Source organism: Ornithorhynchus anatinus, chromosome 1 (assembly GCF_004115215.2).
Source record: "Ornithorhynchus anatinus isolate Pmale09 chromosome 1, mOrnAna1.pri.v4, whole genome shotgun sequence".
Lineage (NCBI taxonomy): Eukaryota > Metazoa > Chordata > Mammalia > Monotremata > Ornithorhynchidae > Ornithorhynchus > Ornithorhynchus anatinus.
Genome location: NC_041728.1, coordinates 104,923,586 through 104,946,107, shown reverse-complemented (window position 1 = coordinate 104,946,107; position 22,522 = coordinate 104,923,586). Strand labels below are relative to the sequence as shown.

Here is a 22,522-nt window from a genome sequence, read left to right as displayed (position 1 = left end):
CCTATGTGGTACAAAGACTGTGTCCAACCTGATTATATTTTATTCATTTATTCAATCATATTTATTGAGCGCTTACTGTGTGCAGAACACTGTACTAAGCACTTGGAAAGTACAATTCAGCAACAAATAGAGATAATCCATAACCCACAGTGCTTGGCACATAGTAAGCCTTTAACAAACGTCATAAAAATATACATATATATATGTATATGTATATATAGAGGAACCTCTCAGGGTTGCACTTGGAGAGTTTCCAGTACTCTACCAGTCTCGGCTATGGGAGGGAAAGTCAAGCAGAGGCATATCCATTCCATTCTTAGCTTGGGCAATGGCTAGTGAGTGGAAAACGATTTGCTCCAAGTCAAAAGCTCACCTGTGCTGGGCAGCAGCAGCATGGGAGACAGTCGAGGGCAGAGACTCAGGTTTATTGCACGGAAGGAGGCAATTGTAAACCGCTTCCGTATTTTACCAAGAAAACTCTATGGATCCACTTCCAGAATGATTACAGATGGAGATGGGGCATTCTGGGAGAGATGTGTCCATGGTGACGCTATGCTGTAGAGTCATATCCAACCCATAAGACAACAACAACAACTATATATATAGGAGTAATGCATTTCTGGGGACCCAATAATATACTGATAATGTTATGTTCCCATTTCTCTTCTCCTTTTAATCAGTGTTCATTTCATAGACTGAAAGCTCCACCATGAATAGACCAAATGGATATTTTCTCTTTAAATTTGCCAAAGTCGCATTTGTCCCTGAGTTTAATGTTGAAGCTAGCTAGTCTTAAAAAGAAGAATAAATGAAAGAAAATGCCCAGAATTGGCAATTTCAATTTTATCTTCTTCACATGTATTTAAAAATGCCCCTACATAAGTCATTCCACACTGCTTGGAATTTTGTTACCAAGAAGAACAGTAAATAGCAAGACAGCTAATTAATGACTTGCACAAAAATTAAAGATGCAGAAATGCTAATACTCAGATTGACCACTGCACTAATGATTTGCAAATGAGAAATGTCATTTGAAAGCTTGGGTCTAAAAACACTAAAACAAGCCATAAAGAAACAATAGAGAAACTGCAGGCTGAGGGTTTATGAGGACATTTTACAGCTCTTTATGTCTCGTTCTGCCTAATTTAGAGTTGAAGGCTGACTGCAAACCTTTCATACAAGGTCATTTTGACAGACTCAAAAAAAGTAAGATAAATGACCATGTATGATAAACCTGAACTCAGACAAGTTAAAATCCAAGGTAATAGTTAAAATCAGGTAAATGTGAAAATGAAGATGAGAATTATGGATAGGTAGATAGCTAGCGAGATAGAACTTGATAGACAAATGGCACATAGATATGTAAGACAGCTGATAAATAGTAGAGAAATCGATGAATGGTAGATAAATGACAGAAAGAAATAATGAGTGTGTCGGATGAGAAATACTTGATTTCAAGTCTTCATGGCAGGAGAAGTGAGAGGACCTCAATGGCACAGTTGAATAATCAAACATTAAGGGCATAGAGCAGGCCATGGATTGTATATTCATTTTTGGAAGCAATTATATGCAATTCTAGCTCCTTGCCTTAAAACTAATACCAAAAAGATGCCCATGCCCTCAGCCACGGCTGTTCCTAATGCTTAGAGGGCCCTGGGTCTCAACCCTTCGTCCAAGCTTCCCAAGCTTTGATTGGTCCCACTCACAAGCTAGCTCAGCTGGTCATTTAAATGGTATTGGTTAAGAGCTTCCTATATGCCAATTACTGAACTCAGCGCTGGGGTAGATACCAGAAAATCAGAATGGACACGGTCCCTGTTCCACATGAGGCTCACAGTCTAAGTAGAAGGGAAAACAAGTATTGAATCCCCATTTTACAGATGAGAAAGCTGACACAGAGAAGTTAAGTAACTTTCTCGAAGACACACAGTAGGCAAGTGACAGAGCTGGAACTTAAAACCAAGTCCACCACTTGCTGGTCCATGTTCTTTCCATTAGGCCATGCTGCTTATTTCACAAATCAATCAGTAATGCTTAGTGAAACACATATTGAGTGCATAGGTACTCAGTAAATGCCTCCCTTTTCAATTCACCCATCCTTCCCAGCAGTATCAGGAGAGATCACCTGCCTCCTCTCAAAATCTACCCTCTTCACCTGCCCTTCCAACCTCATCCCTTTATACTTTATTCAAACTTTTTCCCTCTCTCTTCTTCCATCTCTGACCACCATTTTCAACCACTCACTCTCCAAGGGCACTTTCCCCACTGCCTTCAAAACATGCCCATGTTTCCCCTACCCCCCAAAAACACTGTCTTAATAATGATGTTACTTATTACTTGTGTATATTTGTATATATTATTTCTCTATTTTATTAGTGTGTATATATCTATGATTCTATTCATCTATTTTGATGGTATTGAAGCTGCGTGGCTCAGTGGGAAGAGCATGGGCTTGGGAGTCAGAGGTCATGTGTTCGAATCCCTGCTCTGCCACTTGTCAACTGTGTGACTGAGGGCAAGTCACTTAACTTCTCTGTGCCTCAGTTCCCTCATCTGTAGAATGGGGATTAAGACTGTGAGCCACATGTGGGACAACCTGATTACCCTGTATCTACCCCAGTGCTTAGAACAGTGCTCTGCACATAGTAGGCACTTAATAAATACCAACATTATTACTTGTTTTGTTTTGCTGTCTTCCCCCTTTTAGACGGTGAGCCCGTGGTTGGGCAGGGATTGTCTCTATCTGTTACTGAATTGTACATTCCAAGTGCTTAGTACAGCGCTCTGCACACAGTGAGCGCTCAATAAATACTATTGAATGAATGAATGTTAGGCACTTACTCTGCACCAGGCACCGTATTAAGCCCTGGAATGGATACAGGCAAATTGGATTGAACAGGGTTCCTGTCCCACTTAGAGCTCACAGTCAAAATCCCCATTTTAGAGATGAAGTTACGGAGGTAGGCACAGACAAGTTAAGTAATTTGTCCAAAGTCTCATAGCAGGCAAGTGGTGGAGCAGGGATTAGAAGACGGATTAGAAACTGGGATTAGAATAGTGCTCCAGTACTTAGAACAATGCCTGGCACATAGTAAGCTTTTAACAAATACCATAAAAACAAATAAATAAAAAACCCCAGGTCCTTCTGAATTCCAGGCCTGTGCTCTGTCCACTAGGCCTCGCCATTCCTCTTTACTCCATCTTCATCCCACCCATCATTTCCAAACTCCTCAAGCGAGTTTATTACTCCCATTGCCTCTACTTCCTCTGTTCAAATTCTCTCCTTGAACCTCTGTAATGTAGCTCCTGCCTCCTCCACTACATGGAAATGTCCCTCTCTAGGGACATCAGTGACCTCCTTAACAAATCCAATCGCCTCTACTCCATTTTAATCCTCTTCAACCTCTCAGCTGCCTTCCGCATTGTGTCCTACCCCCTTCTACTGAACACAGTAACTAATCTCGACTTCACTGACAATGTCCTCATCTGGTTCTCCTCCTATTTCTCTAACAACTCCTTCTCAGTCTCTTTCACAGGTCACTGTCTCCTCTGTTTCCCATCCCTGAACTGAGAGAGTCCCACAGAGCTCAGTTCTGGGTCCCCTTTTATTTTCCAATTATACCCACTCCCTTAGAGAACTCATTTGCTCCCACAGCTTCAACTACCATATAATAATAATAATAATAATAATAGTATTTAAGTGCTTACTATGTGGCAAGCACTGGAGTAGATACAAGGAAATCAGGTTGTCCCAAATGGGGCTCACAGTCTTAATCCCCACTGAACAGATGAGGTCATTGAGGCCCAGAGAATTTAAGTGGCTTACCCAAGGTCACATAGCAGACAAGTGGAGGAGCCAGGATTAGAACCCATGTCCTCTGACTCCCAAGCCTGTGCTCTTTCCACTAAGCCACGGGCAAAACTCACCTGTGCTGGGCAGCAGATGCATGGGAAATTGTCAAGAGCAAGATACTCGAGTTTATTACTGGGAAGGAAGCAGTGGTAAACCACTTCTGTAGTTTTAATAATAATAATAATAATGTTGGTATTTGTTAAGCGCTTACTATGTGCCGAGCACTGTTCTAAGCGCTGGGGTAGACATAGGGGAATCAGGTTGTCCCACGTGGGGCTCACAGTCTTAATCCCCATTTTACAGATGAGGGAACTGAGGCACAGAGAAGTTAAGTGACTTGCCCACAGTCACACAGCCGACAAGTGGCAGAGCTGGGATTTGAACTCATGAGCCCTGACTCCAAAGCCCGTGCTCTTTCCACTGAGCCACGCTGCTTCTTATGAGGGGTTCCCATTCCTTGATTCTGCTGTAGAACCTTTCTCTGTTCTTAGATCTTTCAATAATTAACCTACTATTATTCACAGAATATATTCCTATTGTTTAAAAATTCTCTATTCTGGTCTTTAAGGCTCTCTATATTTTAGGTTTTTGCCACAAAAAGTGTACTGGACCACTGCTGTAGTTTTACCAAGAAAATTCTATGGATACACTACTAGAACAATTGCAGTTGGAGGTGGGGGGTTCTGGGAGAGATGTGGGTATGGTCACACCATGGGTTGGACACGACTCGACAGCATAAGACCACAACAACAACGATGCTGTAAAGCTACCTCTTCAGCTCCGAGCTCTCTCCTCTCCAGTCTCATGTTTCCTCCTGCTTTCAGGATATCTCTATTTGGATGGCCTGCCAACACCTCTAACCTAACGTGTCTGAAACAAAACTACTCATTTTCCCACCAAAATCTTGTTCTCCTCCAGACACCTCTATATTTGTAGACAGCATGGAAGCAGCATGGGAAGCAGCATGGTTAGTAATTGGTTAGAGCACCGGGCTGGGACTCAGAAGGACCTAGGTCTAAACCCAGTTCTGCCATTTGTCTGCTGTGTAACCTGGGGCAAATCACTTCACTTCTCTGTGCCTCAGTTACCTCATCTGTCAAATGGGAACTGAGATGGTGAGCTCCATGTGGAACAAGGACCGTGTCCAACCCAATCTGCTTGTATTCGTCTCAGTGCTTAGTACAGTGCCTGGCACATAGTAAGCATTTTTAAAAAACACAATTATCATTGTTATTATTATCAGCACCACTATCCTCTGTTTCATGAGTCCATAACCTTGGCATTTTTCTTGACTCATCACTCTCATTCAACACATATTCAGTCTGTTACCAAATCTAACAACTCTAGAATCCTCTCCTCTCTATTATATCTCACTTTGAATACTGCATCAGCCTCCTTGCTGACTTCCCTTGCCTCGCCTCTCTCCCTTCTCCAGCCCATACTTCATTCTGCTGCCCACATCATTTTTTCTTAACACTACTCAGTCCATATCTCCTCTCTCCTCAAAAAGCCTCCAATGGTTGCCCATCCAACTCCTCATCACACAGAAACTCCTTACCATCAACTTTAAGACTCTCAAATCAGCTAACCCCCCTCCCTAACCTTGCTTTTCTCCTATTACAACCCAACCTCACTTTGCTCCTCCTGTACCAACCTACTCACTATACCTCATTCTTGTCTTTTTCATTGCTGACACCTCTGGTCTGGAACTCCCTTCCGATTCATTATCAACAAACTACCACTCTCCCTATCTTCAAAACCCTTCTCAAATCACATCTCCTTCAAGAGGTCATCCCAGACTAAGCCCACACTACTCCCATTTCCTTCTGCATCACCCTTGTAGCTGTGTCAGTAAACCCTCAAGCAATTTGATTATTATCCTATTCCCACAACACTTACATATATCCAGCTGTAATTTTTTTTTAAACATTTGTCTAGTCTGTAATCTCCTTGTGGTCAGGAATCATGTCTACCTACTCTATATAATAATGATGGTATTTGTTAAGTACTTACTATGTTCCAAGCACTTGGGTAGATACAAAGTACTCAGTTAGTCCTACATGAGGTTCACAGTCTTAATCCCCATTTTACCGATGAGGGAACTGAGACACAGAAAGGTTAAGTGACTTGCCCAAGGTCAAACTGCACAGAGTAAGCACTCAATAAAATTTCATCATTCGTTTGATGGCAAAACAATGAACATGATGCTTTGGAGTAGACAACTGAGTAAGAGACACAGTCTTTATCCTCAAGGATTTCATAGACTAACAGAGGAGAGTGACAGACAAGAAGCCATTAGCAAATAATAATGATTGTGTTGTTTATTAAGTGCTTACTTCCCAAGAGAAGCAATGTGGCCTAATGGACAGAGCATGGGCCTGGGAATCAGAGAACCTGGGTCCTAATCCTGGCTCCACCACTTGTCTGCTGTGCAAATTTAAGCAAGACAAGTGTTTAATATGCCTCAGTTGCTTCACCTGTAAAATGGAGGTGCAATACCTGTTCTCTCTCATGAACCCCCAGTTCATACCAAGCAGGACCTTCCTGGACCAGGGGAGCCTCAGTGACACATAGCAGAAGTCAAACCACACCTCTGATCACCAAGGGTATTGTGAAAAATTTTCTTAGTCTTACCAACATGCAAGGGAGTGACACAAATACAGTCACTCCACCACGCAAGGGTCCAGTACCAGTCTGTGGTGAAAGGAGACAAATCTGCCAATGCTTCTTCTTTCTGCTTTCAAGTGCTGCTGCTTTCTGTTGAGTGTAAGTGCTGCTCTCCTGCTGTGCCAATACTTGCTTCTCTCTGTATCTCAGCATCCCTCTGCATGCTACCTCCAAATGCCCCTCTGCATACCTCAAGGCTACCACCTTTTATCTGCCTTAGGCATGGCAGCTTTGGCATTACATGCAGTCACTGATTGGTCCAGGCCCATTACTGGGTAGAACAGGAGAGAAAGTCCTGCCTCCCTCCATGTTCCACCCCCCATAGGCCAGTAATCACCTGCCTCAAATAGAGGACCTCAGTGCTTTTACAAAGTCTTTTTCTGTTGTTCATGGGATCACAAATTGTCACTTACAAGGTAGCTTGTTGTGGGCTTACCACATTCTCCCTCCTACTTAGACTGTGATCCTCATAGGAGAACTTAGTACTGTGTATCTCCCCCAAGCACTTTACAAAAACCATTATTATTATTTGGTTATAAAAACCATTATTATTATAGTAAATGTTTGGGTAAATACAAGGTAATTAGGAAAGACAAAGTCTCTGTCCCATATGGAACTCACAAGGTAAATAGGGAGGAGAAGAAATATTGAATCTCCATTTTATAGATGAGGAAACTGAGACACACTGAAGTGTCTTCCTTAAATTCACACAGCAAGGAATTGGTGGAGCCAAGACTAGAACTCAGGTCTTCTGACTCCTAGGGCAAGACTCTTTCCTCTCAACCAGACTGCTTTTCTATTAGAGAAAGAAACGATGCAAAGCTGCCAGTAGCCGAAGTAGAAGCACTGTGGCCTAGCAGAAAGAGCATGGGCCTTGGAGTCAGAAGACCTAGATTCTAATCCCTGTTCTGCCACATACCTGCTGTGTAACCTTGGGCAAATCATTTAACTTTTATGTGGCACGGTTACCTTATCTGTAAAATGAGGATTCAATACCTGTTCTCCTTCCTCCTTATATTGTGAGCCCTCCGTATGACAGGGATTGTGTCTGATCTTCTTATCTAGTGTCTTCCCCAGCCCTTAGAACAGGGCTTGTTACTAAGACTGTGAGCCCGTTGTTGGTTAGGGATTGTCTCTATCTGTTGCCGAATTATACTTTCCAAGCACTTAGTACAGTGTTCTGCACAATGTAAGTGCTCAATAAATATGACTGAATGAATGAATGGTTAGTACTTAACAAATACCACAGTTATCATGATCATTAAGTCTCTAAGGATAGTACACCTATAAGTTAAAGTTAAAATAAGTTGAGAATATATGCAAGTAATAAATTGTAGAAACATAAGTGTAAAGGGCAGCTGTTGAATGGATTTCACTTGGTGGGAAGATTGAGCTTAATCAAGGAAAGCCTCCTGGATGAACTAGGCTTTCAGGAGGGTTTTTTTTTTTAATAGGAAGAGCTGTGGTTTGGAGGATTGGAAAGGGAAAGTAATTTCTAGCAAAGGACAGAGTACAACAAGGGACTAAAGACAGGAAGGTCAACAGTAATGCTCATTAAGGAGGTTATCTTGAGGCAACTGAAGTGTACAAGTTGGATAGAGTGGGAGAAGAGAGTGGATATTTAGCAGGGAGTGTCTTAAAGACGGAAGCCAGGAGATTCAGCCTGATGAGATGACGAATGGCTACCTACTGAAGGTTTCTGAGGAGGAAGTGATGTGTGCTGAACATGTTGATACATTGTTTGCTAAACATTTACTGAGGCAGTTCTGTAAATTTTACAGTGAGAAGTATGGCTGCTGCTGCTTCTCACTCTAATCTCCGGGCCACTGCAGTCCCAACACAATTCTTGTGGATGTCTGAGGCTCCCTCGGTGCTGGGAGAATTTTCTTTCCAAGGGGATCGGCTACCTCTAGGACTGGGGCTTCTAGGGGTGAGACATCGGGGATTGATCCCAGCTCCACCACTTGTCCACTGTGTGTCCTTGGGCAAATCACTTCACTTCTCTGTGCCTCAGTTACCTCAACTGTAAAATGGGGGTTGAGACTGTGAACACCATGTGGGACAGGGACAATGTCCAACCCGATTTGCTTGTATCCTCCCCCAGTGCTTAGTATGGTGCCTGGCCCATAGTAAGTGCTTAATAAATACCATAATTATTATTATAATTGGAGGCTGCCCTGATCATACCACAAATGCTATTATGGTATTTGTTAAGCACTTACTATGTGTCAAGCACTGTTCTAAGCATTAGAGTATATATAAATTAATCAGGTTGTACACAGTCTCCATCTCATATGGGGCTCACAGTCTAATCAATCAATTAATCATATTTATTGAGCACCTACTGTGTGCAGAGCAAGAGGAGAGAAACATATCTGTAATTTATTTATATTAATGTCTTTCTCCCCATCTAGACTGTAAATTTGTGTAGGCAGGGAACATATCCTCCAACTCTATTATACCATACTCTCCTAAGGCCTTAGTATAGTGCTCTGCCTATAGTAAATGCTCAATAAATACAATTGATTTACTGACTGAGAACAGATATTTAATTCCCAATTTACAGTTGAGGAAATTGAGGCACAGAGAAACCAAGTGACTCACCCAAGGTCCCAAAGCAAGCAATTGGCAGAGCCAGGATTAAAACTCATGTACGCTGACCCCCAGGCCCAGGCTCTTTCCTCAAAGTCATCTCCTCCAAGAGGCTTTCCCAGACAAAGTCCCATTTTTCCTCATCTTCCACTCCCTTCTGCATCACCCTGATTTGATCCCTTTGCTCTTCCCCTTCTCCCCACCCCACAGCATTTATCTATATATATATATAGAAATATATATATATGTAATTTTATTTGTTTATATGGATGTCTGTTTATTTGTATTTGTGTCTGTTTTCCCCGATCTAGACTGTGAGCGCCTTGTGAACAGGGAATTGTCACTCTTTATTGTTGTACTGTACTTCCTACATATGTCTATGTCTGAAGGCAGGGATTAAGGTTCCGTTACCTTCTCTTTTCCTAATGCCTTCCTTCTACTTCCCCGCTTAAAGGGCATAGTGTAGCTCACTCCACATTTTATTGAATAAATATCCATATTCTCTTGGGGTAGTTCAGACCCTCTGACTGAGGGAGGGGCAGCTGAGACAGGGGTCACATTAAGAGTGCCTAACTATACTAAAGGAGCAGCGTAGCTCAGTGGAAAGAACACAGGTTTGGGAGTCAGAGATCATGGATTCTAATCCTGGCTCCACCACTTGTCAGCTGAGTGACTTTGGGCAAGTCACTTAACTTCTCTGTGACTCAGTTACCTCATCTGTAAAATGGGGATTAAGAATGTGAGACCCATGTGGGACAATCCGATTACCTAGTATCTTCCCAGCGCTTAGAACAGTGCTCGGCATATAGTAAGCGCTTAATGAATGCCATGATTATTATTATTACTAAGGTCACATCTCCTCTAAGAGGCCTTCCCCTATTAAACCCTCTTTTCCCCAGCTCACCATTTTCTGTCCTTTATGCACCTCAATCTGTGCCTTCCAGACACTTCATATTCTCCCCACCCCCAACCCCACGTCACTTATTTATTCATATTAATGTCTGTCTCCCCCTCTAGACTGTAAGTTTGTTATGGGCAGGGAACATGTCTGCTAATTCTGTTGTACTCTCCCAGTCACTTAGTATTTTGCTCTGCACATAGTAAGTGCTCACTAAAAGTGATGGATTCATTGATTGATTGACCCTGCAGTAGTAGTGAGAAGCCAGAGGCCTCTCTTGCATAGAATTAACTCTCAAGCTCAACCCTCTCAACACTCGCTCTTTCCTTGTCATTCACTCATTCATTCATTCAATCATATTCATGGAGTGCTTACTGTGTGCAGAGACTGTAATAAGCGCTTAATACAGTGCTCTGCACACAGTAAGTGCTCAATAAATACGATTGAATGGGAGTAGAATATAACACTAAACAGACACATTCCTTGCCCACAACAACCTCTGCCCCTAATCAACATCCATTGGAGGTGGCAGAGAAAACTGGTCCTCATCTCTTCTGTTCTCTGTCTTCACCCTGACTTACTCCCTTTGCTCTTCACCCCTCTCCCAGCCCCACAGCACTTATGTAAATATATCTAATTCTCTTTATTTATATTGATGCCTGTTTACTTGTATTGATGTCTGGCTCGCCCCCTCTAGACTGAGCCTGTGGTGGGGTATTGCCTCTCTTTATTGCTGCACTGTACTTTCCAAGCAGTTAATACGGTGCTCTGCACACCGTAAGCACTCAATAACTACAATTGAATGAATGAATGAATGAATGTCTTCCTTTGTTAAGCACTTATCAGGTGTCAAGCACTAATTAGGTTAGACAGTTGCTGGTCTGCATGATCCTCACCTTGTTTTTCCAAATGTTTTCAAAAGTAATGAGGAATCTTGATCTGAAGTGGTTCCGACATGGACCAGGGAATAAAAAATGCTTTAGTTATTTGAATTTCATGTTTGGGGGTATATCTTTGGAAATGGGAATCAGGGAAACTGAGTGCTAATCCTGGATCCTCCACTTGTCTGCTGTGTTATCTTGAACAAGTCACTTAATGTCTCTGTGCCTAAATTATCTCATCTGTAAAATGGGGATTAAAAATGTGAGCCCAATGTGGGACATGGATTATGTCTTCCCCCATAAACATGTATATACCCCAGCAATTAGTACTGTGCCTGGAATATAGTAAGTGCTTAACAAACGTAAAATGGGTATTAAGACTGTGGGCCCCATGTGGGACAACTTGATTAGTTTGTACCTACCCCAGCACTTAGAACAGTGCTTGGCACATAGTAAGTTATTAACAAATACCAAAATTATTTTTAGAGAAGCAGCATGGCTCAGCAAAAAGAGCCCGGGCTTGGTCATGGGTTCCAATCCCAACTCCGCCACTTGTCAGCTGTGTGACCTTGGGCAAGTCACTTAGCTTCTCTGTGCCTCAGTTACCTCATCCGTAAAATGGGGATGAAGACTGTGAGCCCTACGTGGGACAACCTGATTATCTTGTATTTACCCCAGTGTATAGAACAGTGCTTGGCACATATTAAGCACTTAACAAATACCAACATTATTAAATGCCATTAAAAAAAATGGTACTGAGTTGGAAGAAGAACGAAAAGAAGGAAATCAAATATTAGCAACAGCCTTTCCCTCCTCCCAGGTCAATTCCCAAATCCATCAATGGTATTTATCGAGTGCTTACTGGGTGCAGAGCACTGTACTAACTGCTTGGGAGAGTACAAGCATCCAAATGCCATTTCTTTTTCATACTGATAAGGTAGGAAGATAAAACTACCAGTTTTGAGTCTAAATACTCTCACAACTAATTAGCCAATACTCTTGTCATTCTCCCAAACCCAATGTCACAGACTTCCAAGTGTACTGATGCAGTCAACAGGTACCTAGGCCACTGTCTCTAGAAGATAAAATATCTTCTGTGGTCAAGGGAATAGGGAAAAAATACCAACCAGGAAAAGATTAAAGGTAAAGCAAAATTCAATCAGTCAATTATTAATTTAATTGTAGGCAGGGAATGTCTCTTCATTTGTTTTATTATAGTCTCCCAAGAACTCAGTATAGTTTTCTGCACACAGTAAGTGTTCAATAAATAATTGAGTGAATGAATTGTACTTAATGTTCTTTTCTTTTACACATGTCCTAACCAGTCCAGACATCATTTTCATAAAGAAAATTATTCTTTCCCAATTTTGCAGGAAACAATAGTACATCCATCCCTTCTATTATGCTTTCTAGGCCACCCATTCATCAGAGGAGAGGATCCCAGGGTCCATGTTGCAACAGAAAATTGAACGGCTCCAGACCCACAGCCATGTTCCTTGGCTGACTCACATTCCTGTTCCTTGTAGCTTGGGGTGGATCCAGCCAGCTCCTGGGGGTGTGGTTTCAAACCAGATGGTCCCAGGTAGCTCAATGGTCAGCCTGGAGTGAGTGTGAGAAGTGACAAGGTCATGCTTAAGTACTTGTTTTGTTCTGTTTTGCTTTGCTATCTGTTTCCCCTGATTAGACTGTGAGCCCATCATTGGGCAAGGATTGTCACTATCTGTTGCCAAATTGCACATTCCAAGCACTTAGTACAGTGCTCTCTGCATAGTAAGCGCTCAATAAATACCATTGAATAAATACCCAGTCAGAGAATACCAGAGAGATATGGAGGGTGTACTCAATATGAGGGTAAGAACAGGAGACCAGAACAAGAGTGGGGATTTGGTTTGGGTGGAACGGCCCTGTGACCACCTTCCTTCTATCCTATAACCACTTGGTGGAACTCCCTGAGGCAGCTGCCTCATGTGCTTACCACCTGAAGCCCATCTAGGCAATAATAATAATAATGATATTGGTATTTAAGCACTTCTTATGTGCAGAGCACTGTTCTAAGCGCTGGGGTAGATACAGGGTAATCAGGTTGTCCCATGTGAGGCTCACAGTCTTCATCCCCATTTTACAGATGAGGTAACTGAGGCACAGAGAAGTTAAGTGACTTGCCCACAGTCACACAGCTCACAGGTGGCAGAGCTGGGATATGAACCCATGGCCTCTGGCTCCCAGGCCCGGGCTCTTTCTACTACTCTTTAGTACCCTTTATTACTAATAATAATAATAATAATAATAGTATTTGTTAAGCACTTACTATGTTCCAAGCACTGTTCTAATCACTGGGGTAATTTGAAGATAATCAGGTTAGGCACAGACTCTCTCCCACATGGGATTCAGAGTTTTAATCCTCATTTTCCAGATAAGATAAGTGAGACCCAAAGAAGTATAGTGACTTGCCCAAGGTTACACAGCAGACAAGTTGTGAAGCTGGGATTAGAACTGAGGTCCTTCTGACTCCCAGGCTAGTGCTCAACCAACTAGGCCACAGTTACTAGGTTGGCAGTGGATGAGGCAACAAGTAAATGAGAGAGAAAAAAGAAACAATTTAGGAGAGGCTTAAAGGGGTGTATTTCTTCAAACAGTGCCAGATGTATCATTAATTTTAGGAGGTGAAACACTGAATAATTTGGGTTTGCTCCTTTTAGAGGAAAAAAAAATTGGGGTCTTTAGTGGAGCACAGTCAGGAACTTAAAATACACAGCTGTCACACCCAGCATGATCACAGACAGTTCAGATCTAGGCCTGTTTGGAAAGAATTTTCTAGTGGAAAATTCCACTTGTGATCCAGATCTACTCTGGGTGCAGCTGCCTCCTTATAACAAACTTTCAGGTTAGTGAACAAACATCTAGTGACCTCGGGGGTATGCTAAAAGAATGCTCTACTGTAATTGTTTCTTGATTATTTCATAGAAATGAACCCGGGAAAACTGTATTTCTTCCATTTTGGAGGTTTACCCGTATGAAATGAGCAGCTGGAATGTGATTGCGTCCAGGTTACAGATCTCTATTTCTGACCCCAGGTCCTATTAGAAGACCCCTCTGCTGAAAGATCTGAGACTATCATAGTTTGCTTGAAAGGTCACAATAGGTCCTGAGCTGAACAATAATTATTAATCAGAGGAATGTTCACTCACAGGAAATGTTTCCAGCAAAATCAAATACGGGTGTCCCTTAAGGAATTGCTCACATAATCCGGAAGAGTGAAGAAATCAATATTATACAATATTAAATACAACAGCATATCATTTATATCCCTGGCATCCCTATCCCTATCCCTTCCTTATCCCTGATATCTACCCTCTCCCTCCACTTCTCTGTTTCTCCTCCCTCACTCTCCCAAGGCCTCTACCTCTTCCCAGCCACTCCCTCTAGACTTCGGTGTTTGCTAGACTCAACCCCTGCTCTGCTCACAGTCCAGTGAGCTGCATTTTTATGAAGTGAACGATACCACATCAAAATCCTCAAGCAGGCTTCACTGCTGTTTTCCATCCCTAGAGCACGGGACTGGAAGTCAGAGGGTGTGGGTTCTAATCCCTGTTCTGCCACTGGTCTGCTGTGTGACCTTGGGCAAGTCACTTCACTTCTTTGTGCCTCAGTTACCTCATCGGTCAAATGGGGAGTAAGACTAGGTGGGACAGGGACTTTGTCCAACGCAATTTGCTTGTACTGATCCCAGTGCTTAATACAATGCCTGGCACATAGTAAGCGCTTAATAAATACCACCATTCTTATCTACAGGCACCTCCATGGTTCCTCTCCCTCTTCACTTCTGGCCTGTCAGCCATTAGTCTCAGACTCAATCTTGCTTCTTCCATCCATTCTTTCCTCCTCCTCTTTGACCCATCCCACTCCACTCCGCCACACCTTAACTGTGCTTAGTGTAACTCCGGAGAGATTCCCCCAGCTTTTAGATAATTTTTCAAATGAAACAGCCAAGCTGCCTCTGTGTTAAATAGACCATCACAGACGGCCTTTCTCATTATTTACTTTCCAATGGCAATTTTCCCAGAAGGCTCCAGATGTTAAGTATTCACTGTTTAGAAACTCACTTGTTTGTGTGCTGCAACTCTTTAACATAGGTTTTGTCCTGATATTGCATCTCGCTGTTTTCTCCTTGGGAGGAGGTTAAGCTGTGAAGGCAGGAAGTGTGATTGTGCCTGAAACTGTGGCAGCTGGTCCGGAACCTAACTAAAATATGCATCACCATTCAGATGTAATGTGGTGTGAGAAGGAAAACTACTCTTTGCCGGAGAGCAGAAAAGAGTCAGTCTATTTAAATAAGACATTCCCGTGATTCAAGTGATTAAGGGGAAGTTAGATACTAGGGAATAGGATATTGTATTCTATTGATTTTACTATTCAATAAAAAGGAAGCATGTGTGTGACTGAATTGACACCCCCAGAATTCATCTCAGTAAACATGCATGGATTTTTCAATCATCAGCTGGGTGTGAGTTCTACTTTCACAGGAATGGGGAGGACCTGAAGAAACCCCGGCCAAAACTAGATTTATGTTCTAGAAAATTGATTGGTATGAATTTTCCATTCCAGTGAATGTTTTTTGGAGTCATCCTCTTCCCTGGATAGACCTAGACGTGGCTTAGTGGGTAGAACGGGGGCTGGTATTCAGAAGGACTTGGGTTCTAATCCTGACTCTTCCACATGTCTGCTGTGTGACCTTGGGCAAGTCACTTCACTTTCATTCATTTAGTCAATCATATTTATTGACCACTTACTGTGTGCAAAGCACTGTACTAAGTGCTTAGAAGAGTACAATATAACAGTAAACAGACATATTCCCTGCCCACAATGTGCTTACAGTCTAGACTTCATTTCTCTGTGCCTCTAATGATCTCATCTTAAAATGGGGATTAAGACTGTGAGCCTCATGTAGGACAAGAACTGTGTCTGATCTGATTAACTTGTACTTACCCCAGCGCTTAGAACGGTGCTTGGCATATAGCAAGTGATTAACAAGTACCATATGGGAAGGTATAGCATATCAGCCCAGAGACAGGATGAGGGCAAGGGATCGGAGGCGAGAAAGATGAGATTGAAGTACAGTGAGAATGTTGGCATTAGATCCAGCAGAGGCTGACCAGGGTCTGCAAAGTGACTCCAGGATCTCTTTTAGCCTGAATCTAGGACTGAAAACCCCAAGTCACATGGCAACTAGGTAGATCGGTAATAGAAATTTAAAGTCTTCAGGTTTCTAATTGACGACTTCCTTGATAAATGATAAGCTTTTGGTAAAAACTTTGTTCAGATTCTCCCAATCAAAACATTGCTTTGTGATTCGCCCTGCTTGTCCCCTCCTCTGATCAGTTCTCCCAGAGCTGGTGAAGGGACGGTGAATCTGCAGGTTGAGTATTCATCACGATCTGGTTATTGGGTAAGTCTGTCAGATGAGTCTCTTGTACTAGTACCACAGTCTCCTCTGGTTTTGTCCGCAGTAAACGGAGGGAGGCTGGAGACTCAGCACCCTCTGTTTGTAGCTTCTCATGGCAATAGATACTTTGTTTCTCAACTCTACTGAGTCCTATGTTTCTCCTGTAACAGAGGGAAACACTATGGGAGGCATGGAGAAGGGAGGAAGCAGTTTAGTTGCTAACGTGAGATGTATATAAGCCAAGACATGCTTACTATGACTTGCCTGGAAGTGGGGTCCCATGGAGGTAGGGAAGGACCAGGAGCAGGTCATGGGTCCAGGGGATCTGGAGGATCTTCCAGAGAGGAGAAGTGAAACCCCCACAAATGAGCTAGGCTCATTTGTCATTCCTGACAGGAGACTCCATCATTAACCATCATAATCAATCAGTGGTATGTACTGAGCAATTACCTTGTGCAGAGTGCTATACTAAACTCTTGGGAGAACGATGGATTTGGTGAACATTGACTCTGCTCTCAAGAAGCTTGCAATCCAGAGGAGTCACAAGTATTAGGTTCATTTTCTCTTGCACTCTTGTTTTGCTGAAAGTTAGTTAAATAGAAATGTTTAAAGAATGTGTTTCCTTTCAGAAGAGCATTTATTTTTCAGTTGTGTCCAACCAACAATGCTATTTGGGGCTCTGTTCCCGGGATTCGGCAACTCTGCAGATGTGTAATTTACATGTTTTCAGTCGCTTCAGTTTTGCTAAACTTGGACAAAGGGCATGAGAACACAAAGAAGAACATTTCCAAATACACAGGGTTTGGGAAGGGTTACTGTTAAATGCAAAGTAATTATGGTCCCAAATATACTAAAAGCTGAACAGACCACAATTAAGTTTTTTGGAGATGTGAACAAAATATCTTTCCACGAAAGAAATAAAAGACTGTCAGAAAGTTTAAAGTTTAAAAAAAAAATCCCACCACCTTTTGATCTTTTCTCACCAGTGTTTTCCATATATTTCTATTCTATTCTGGGTTACTATTACAGCCAAACAACTCATTTGTGATCACAGAGCTATTTCTAGTATAACCCTCCACCTCATCAGTCAGTCAGCCAGTCAATCCTATTTATTTATTGAGCACTTACTGCGTGCAGAAAACTGAACTAAGAGCTTGGGAGAGTACAATATAACAAATCCTTCCTGTCTCACAAGCCCGTTAACCTTGGTGTCATCCTTGACTCCCCCTCTCTCTCATTTACCCCAAATATCCAATCCGTCACCAAAGCCTACCGGTCTCACCTTCACAACATTGCCAAGATCGGCCCTTTCCTCTCCCTCCAAACTGCTATCACATTAGTAAAATCACTCATCCTATCCCGACTGGATTACCGCATCAGCCTCCTTTCTGACCTCCCAACCTCCTGTCTCTCCCACTTCAGTCCATACTTCACTCTGCTGCCTGGATGATTTTTTTAGAAATGTTCTGGACATGTCACCCACCTCCTCAAAAGTCCCCAGTGGTTGCCTATCAACCTCCATATGAAGCAAAAACTCCTCTCTGTTGGGTTCAAAGCTCTCCATCAACTTGCCCCCTCTTATCTCACCTCCCTTCTGTCCTTCAACTTCCCAGCCCACTCACTCTGCTCCTCTGGTGCTAACCTTCTCACTGTGCCTCGTTCTCACCTGTCCCGCCGTCGACCCCTGGCCCACGTCCTACCTCTGGCCTGGAATGTCCTCCATCCTCAAATCTGCCAAACAATTACACTTTAAAACCCTACTGAAGGCTCACCTCCTCCAAGAGACCTTCCAGGCTAATCCCCCCCTCGTCCTCAGCTCCCCTACCCCTCCATGTCACCCTGACTCGCTCCCTTTGCTTTAACCCCCCATAGCAATTGTGTATATATGTACATATCTATAATTCTATTCATGTATATTGATGCCTGTCTCCCCCGTTCTAGACTGTAAGCCTGGTGTGGGCAGGGATTGCCTCTCTTTATTGCTGAATTGTTCTTCCCAACTGCTCTGCACACAGTAGGCACTCAAATGTGATCGAATGAATGAAATAACAGACATATTCCCTGCCCTGCCCATTGTGAGCTTACAGTCTAGAGAAGCAGCATGGCTTAGCAGAAAGAGACTGGGCTTGGGAGTCAGAGGATGTGGGTTCTAATCCCGGCTCCACCATTTGTCAGCTGTGTGACCTTGGGCAAGCCCCTTAACTTCTCTGGGCCTCAGTTTCCTCATCTGCAAAATGGGAATTAAGACTGAGACCCCCCACGTAGGACAACCTGATTACCTTGTATCTACCCCAGTGCTTAGAACAGTGCTTGGCATATAGTAAGCACTTAAAAAATATGATAATTGTTATTATTAAAGGACTTCATCATCCACAGTCACAATCCTGTTGCCACCTCGACCCTCATTCCACTAAAGGAGTGGGAAGTGGTTGGGATTGACCTCAGAGTCCGCCTTCTAGCTTCACCTTGGGAACAAGAATGTAAGGGAGACTCCTAGGCTCCTATGTCAGCCTGGTAATGGATAAGACAGGCCAACGACACAGTGCATGTAATTGATCTCTATGGTTTAGATTGTGGGAGCTTGGTATGCACTTTAAGATGGTCACATTTCCCTGGTCTGTATTTCTTCAAGAGTTTTATTCTGACCATTTCTCTGTGGCTAATCAGTGCTTTCCAACAGTGTTCAGTTTTTAATGTTCTATTTTCTATCATGAGGATAGATATCCTGGTCCCCCAGCCTTCAGCCAGTTCCTCAAACAACATGCTGACACCTTAGAAAGCAGAGGCCTTATGTGGATGAACCACTGATTGGATGTATAATGATGCCGGTGATGGTCTCATATTTTTTTATTTTCTGATAGTATTTGTTAAGCTCCTACTATGTGTCAAGTACTAGTCTAAGTGTTGGGGTAGATAGAAGTGCTTACTGCGTGCAGAGCACTGTACTATGTGCTTGGGAAAGTACAACAATAAACAGACACATTTCCTGCACTAAGAGCTTACAGTCTAGAGAAGCAGCGTGGCTCAGTGGAAAGAGCCAGGGCTTGGGAGTCTGAGGTCATGGGTTCAAATCCCTACTCAGTCACTTGTCAGCTGTGTGACTTTGGGCAAGTCACTTAACTTTTCTGTGCCTCAGTTACCCCATCTGTAAAATGGAGATTAAGACTGTGAGCCCCACATGGGACAAACTGATCACCTTGTATCCTCCCCAGCACTTAGAACAGTGCTTTGCACAGAGTAAGTGCTTAACAAATGCCACCATTATTATTACTAGAGGAGGGGAGACAGACATTAATATAAATAAATAAATTACAGATATGTACATAAGTGCTGTGGGGCTTGGGGGGGGGGGGGAAACAAAGGGATCAAATCTGGGTGATGTAGAAGGGAGTGGGAGAAGAGGAAAGGGGGAGCTTAATATTGATGTCTGTCTCCTAAGCTCATTTATGGCAGGTAATGTCACTGTTTGTTGTTGTATTGTACTTTCTCAAGCACTTAGTCCAGTGATCTGCACACGGCAAGCACTCATTATTGATATATATAATTGATTGATTGAAATTAATCAAGATAGACACAGTCCCTGTCCAACCTGAGGCTCTGAGTCTAAGTAGGAGGGAGAACAGGTACTGAATCCCCATTTTGCAGATAAGGAAACTGAGGCACAGAGAGTTAAGTGACTTGCCCAAGGCCACAGAGCAGACAAGTGATGGAGCCAAAATTAGAACCCAGGTCCACTGGTTTCTAGTCCACCGCTCTATCTACTAGGCTATGCTATCTTGATATAATGTAGCACAATTTCCCAGTGGGACATGTCATTCAGCTTAATCAGCGTGGCGCAGTGGAAAGAGCACGGGCTTTGGAGTCAGGGCTCATGAGTTTGAATCCCAGCTCTGCCACTTGTCAGCTGTGTGACTGTGGGCAAGTCGCAACTTCTCTGTGCCTCAGTTCCCTCATTTGTAAAATGGGGATTAAGACTGTGAGCCCCACATGGGACAAACTGATCACCTTGTATCCTCCCCAGCACTTAGAACAGTGCTTTGCACAGAGTAAATGCTTAACAAATGCCACCATTATTATTACTAGAGGAGGGGAGACAGACATTAATATAAATAAATAAATTACAGATATGTACATAAGTGCTGTGGGGCTTGGGGGGGGGGAAACAAAGGGATCAAATCTGGGTGATGTAGAAGGGAGTGGGAGAAGAGGAAAGGGGGAGCTTAATATTGATGTCTGTCTCCTAAGCTCATTTATGGCAGGTAATATCACTGTTTATTGTTGTAATTGTACTTTCTCAAGCACTTAGTCCAGTGATCTGCACACGGCAAGCACTCATTATTGATATATATAATTGATTGATTGAAATTAATCAAGATAGACACAGTCCCTGTCCAACCTGAGGCTCTGAGTCTAAGTAGGAGGGAGAACAGGTACTGGAATCCCCATTTGCAGATAAGGAAAACTGAGGCACAGAGAGTTAAGTGACTTGCCCAAGGCCACAGAGCAGACAAGTGATGGAGCCAAAATTAGAACCCAGGTCCACTGGCTTCTAGTCCCCGCCCGCTCTATCTACTAGGCTATGCTATCTTGATATAATGTAGCACAATTTCCCAGTGGTACATGTCATTCAGCTTAATCAGTGTGGCGCAGTGGAAAGAGCACGGGCTTTGGAGTCAGGGCTCATGAGTTTGAATCCCAGCTCTGCCACTTGTCAGCTGTGTGACTGTGGGCAAGTCACAACTTCTCTGTGCCTCAGTTCTCTCATCTGTAAAATGGGGATTAAGACTGTGAGCCCCACGTGGGACAACCTGATTCCCCTGTGTTTACCCCAGCGCTTAGAACAGTGCTCTGCACATAGTAAGCGCTTAACAAATACCAACATTAATCATGAGTGTGTTTTTGCACTGTTTCTTTAGTGTATACTTTGGGAAAAGACTGGCCCCTTAAAACCAGTTGAGCCAATGTTGACTGTTCGTATTAATGTGACTGTGATTGGGACAATATTTTCAGGAAGAAGTGAACATCCAGCCAAGAATGGGTGTGGTCCAACTCAAAGAGGGAAATTTATCCCCTCTCCTGGAAAATACCGAGTTCAGAGCCAGAAAAAATGGTTCCACTTGACTTAATACCTCCCTTCATGCTGGAAAAATGAAATGTGAAATCAAAAGCAACCAGGAAAACATATTATTTGAAATGCTTGACAGGAATCTTTATACTCCACAATCAGTGGAATATTTAAAAAGAAAAATCTCACTCACTGGAAACACTGCACAGTGAAAATCATAAATAAAACCGAGACCAAGCATAACCAAACAGGCCATTGGAATAATGTCCTACTAAAGAGAGTTGAAATACTTCAGCGTGGAAAGGAAAATAACTGTTGCTGGCATCTTGAGAGAACCTAGAATTTCCAAAAGCATACTTTTAAGGGCTCCTGAAATGTAGCTTCAGATAATAAACAATGAAGTTACCAAAGGAAGTCTTTCCTTTTGAATTCAAGTTATGCTTACCTATGATGACTACACGGCATGGTGCATATGAAGCAAATGAGAGACAGGAGAACATCCAAAAAACAGATGGTTGGTGAGTTAGTGAAAGCAAGAGGACAAAATCAATATTCTAAGGACATAGACAACAGTCAGATAATGGTGCAGAATGCGAGCTAATAGCAGTGGATAGTTGGATATGGCTCACTGCATTCAAAGAGGTTCTTTTTGAGGAGAATCTTCAACAGGATCATGAGGCAAAGTGCAAAATGCTCCAAAGATCAGCGTGGTAGCACATCTAAGACAGTCCTGGTACGCACACAATGTGTCCAAGTCTCTGGTTGCTGCCTTGATCTTTTTTGTCAGGCATGTACTCAGAGATGAACTTCATTATCTTTTGGTGTACCCTTCCATCATGAAGAATGCTATGCAAAGAGAGATAGAGAGATAACTATGCATCTCTCCATTGCTCTCAAAGAGAGATTCCATATTTTTCTTTCTATATTGTGCTATGACCTACTTAGCACCCGTAATTGTTTCCATGAAAAAAGTCTTAAGTGTAAGAGCACTAAATGAAGGGCAGTTCCTAAGGAAAAAATGTAAAGTGTACAAATGCATTTCCAAAAGTCAAAAATTGACCATAACAATACAAATAGGATTTTTAAAGTGTTACAAATATATCACAAGGACAAACTGAAGTGA

The 22,522-nt window shown here is 42.7% G+C and overlaps 1 non-coding gene across 1 annotated transcript; it reads left to right on the top strand.

Moving 5' to 3' along the window:
* Positions 1 to 224: 224 nt before the first annotated feature.
* Positions 225 to 362, top strand: LOC114817345. Its single transcript, XR_003765200.1, has one exon. It is a non-coding gene; the product is annotated as a small nucleolar RNA SNORA7 (small nucleolar RNA).
* Positions 363 to 22,522: the final 22,160 nt, after the last annotated feature.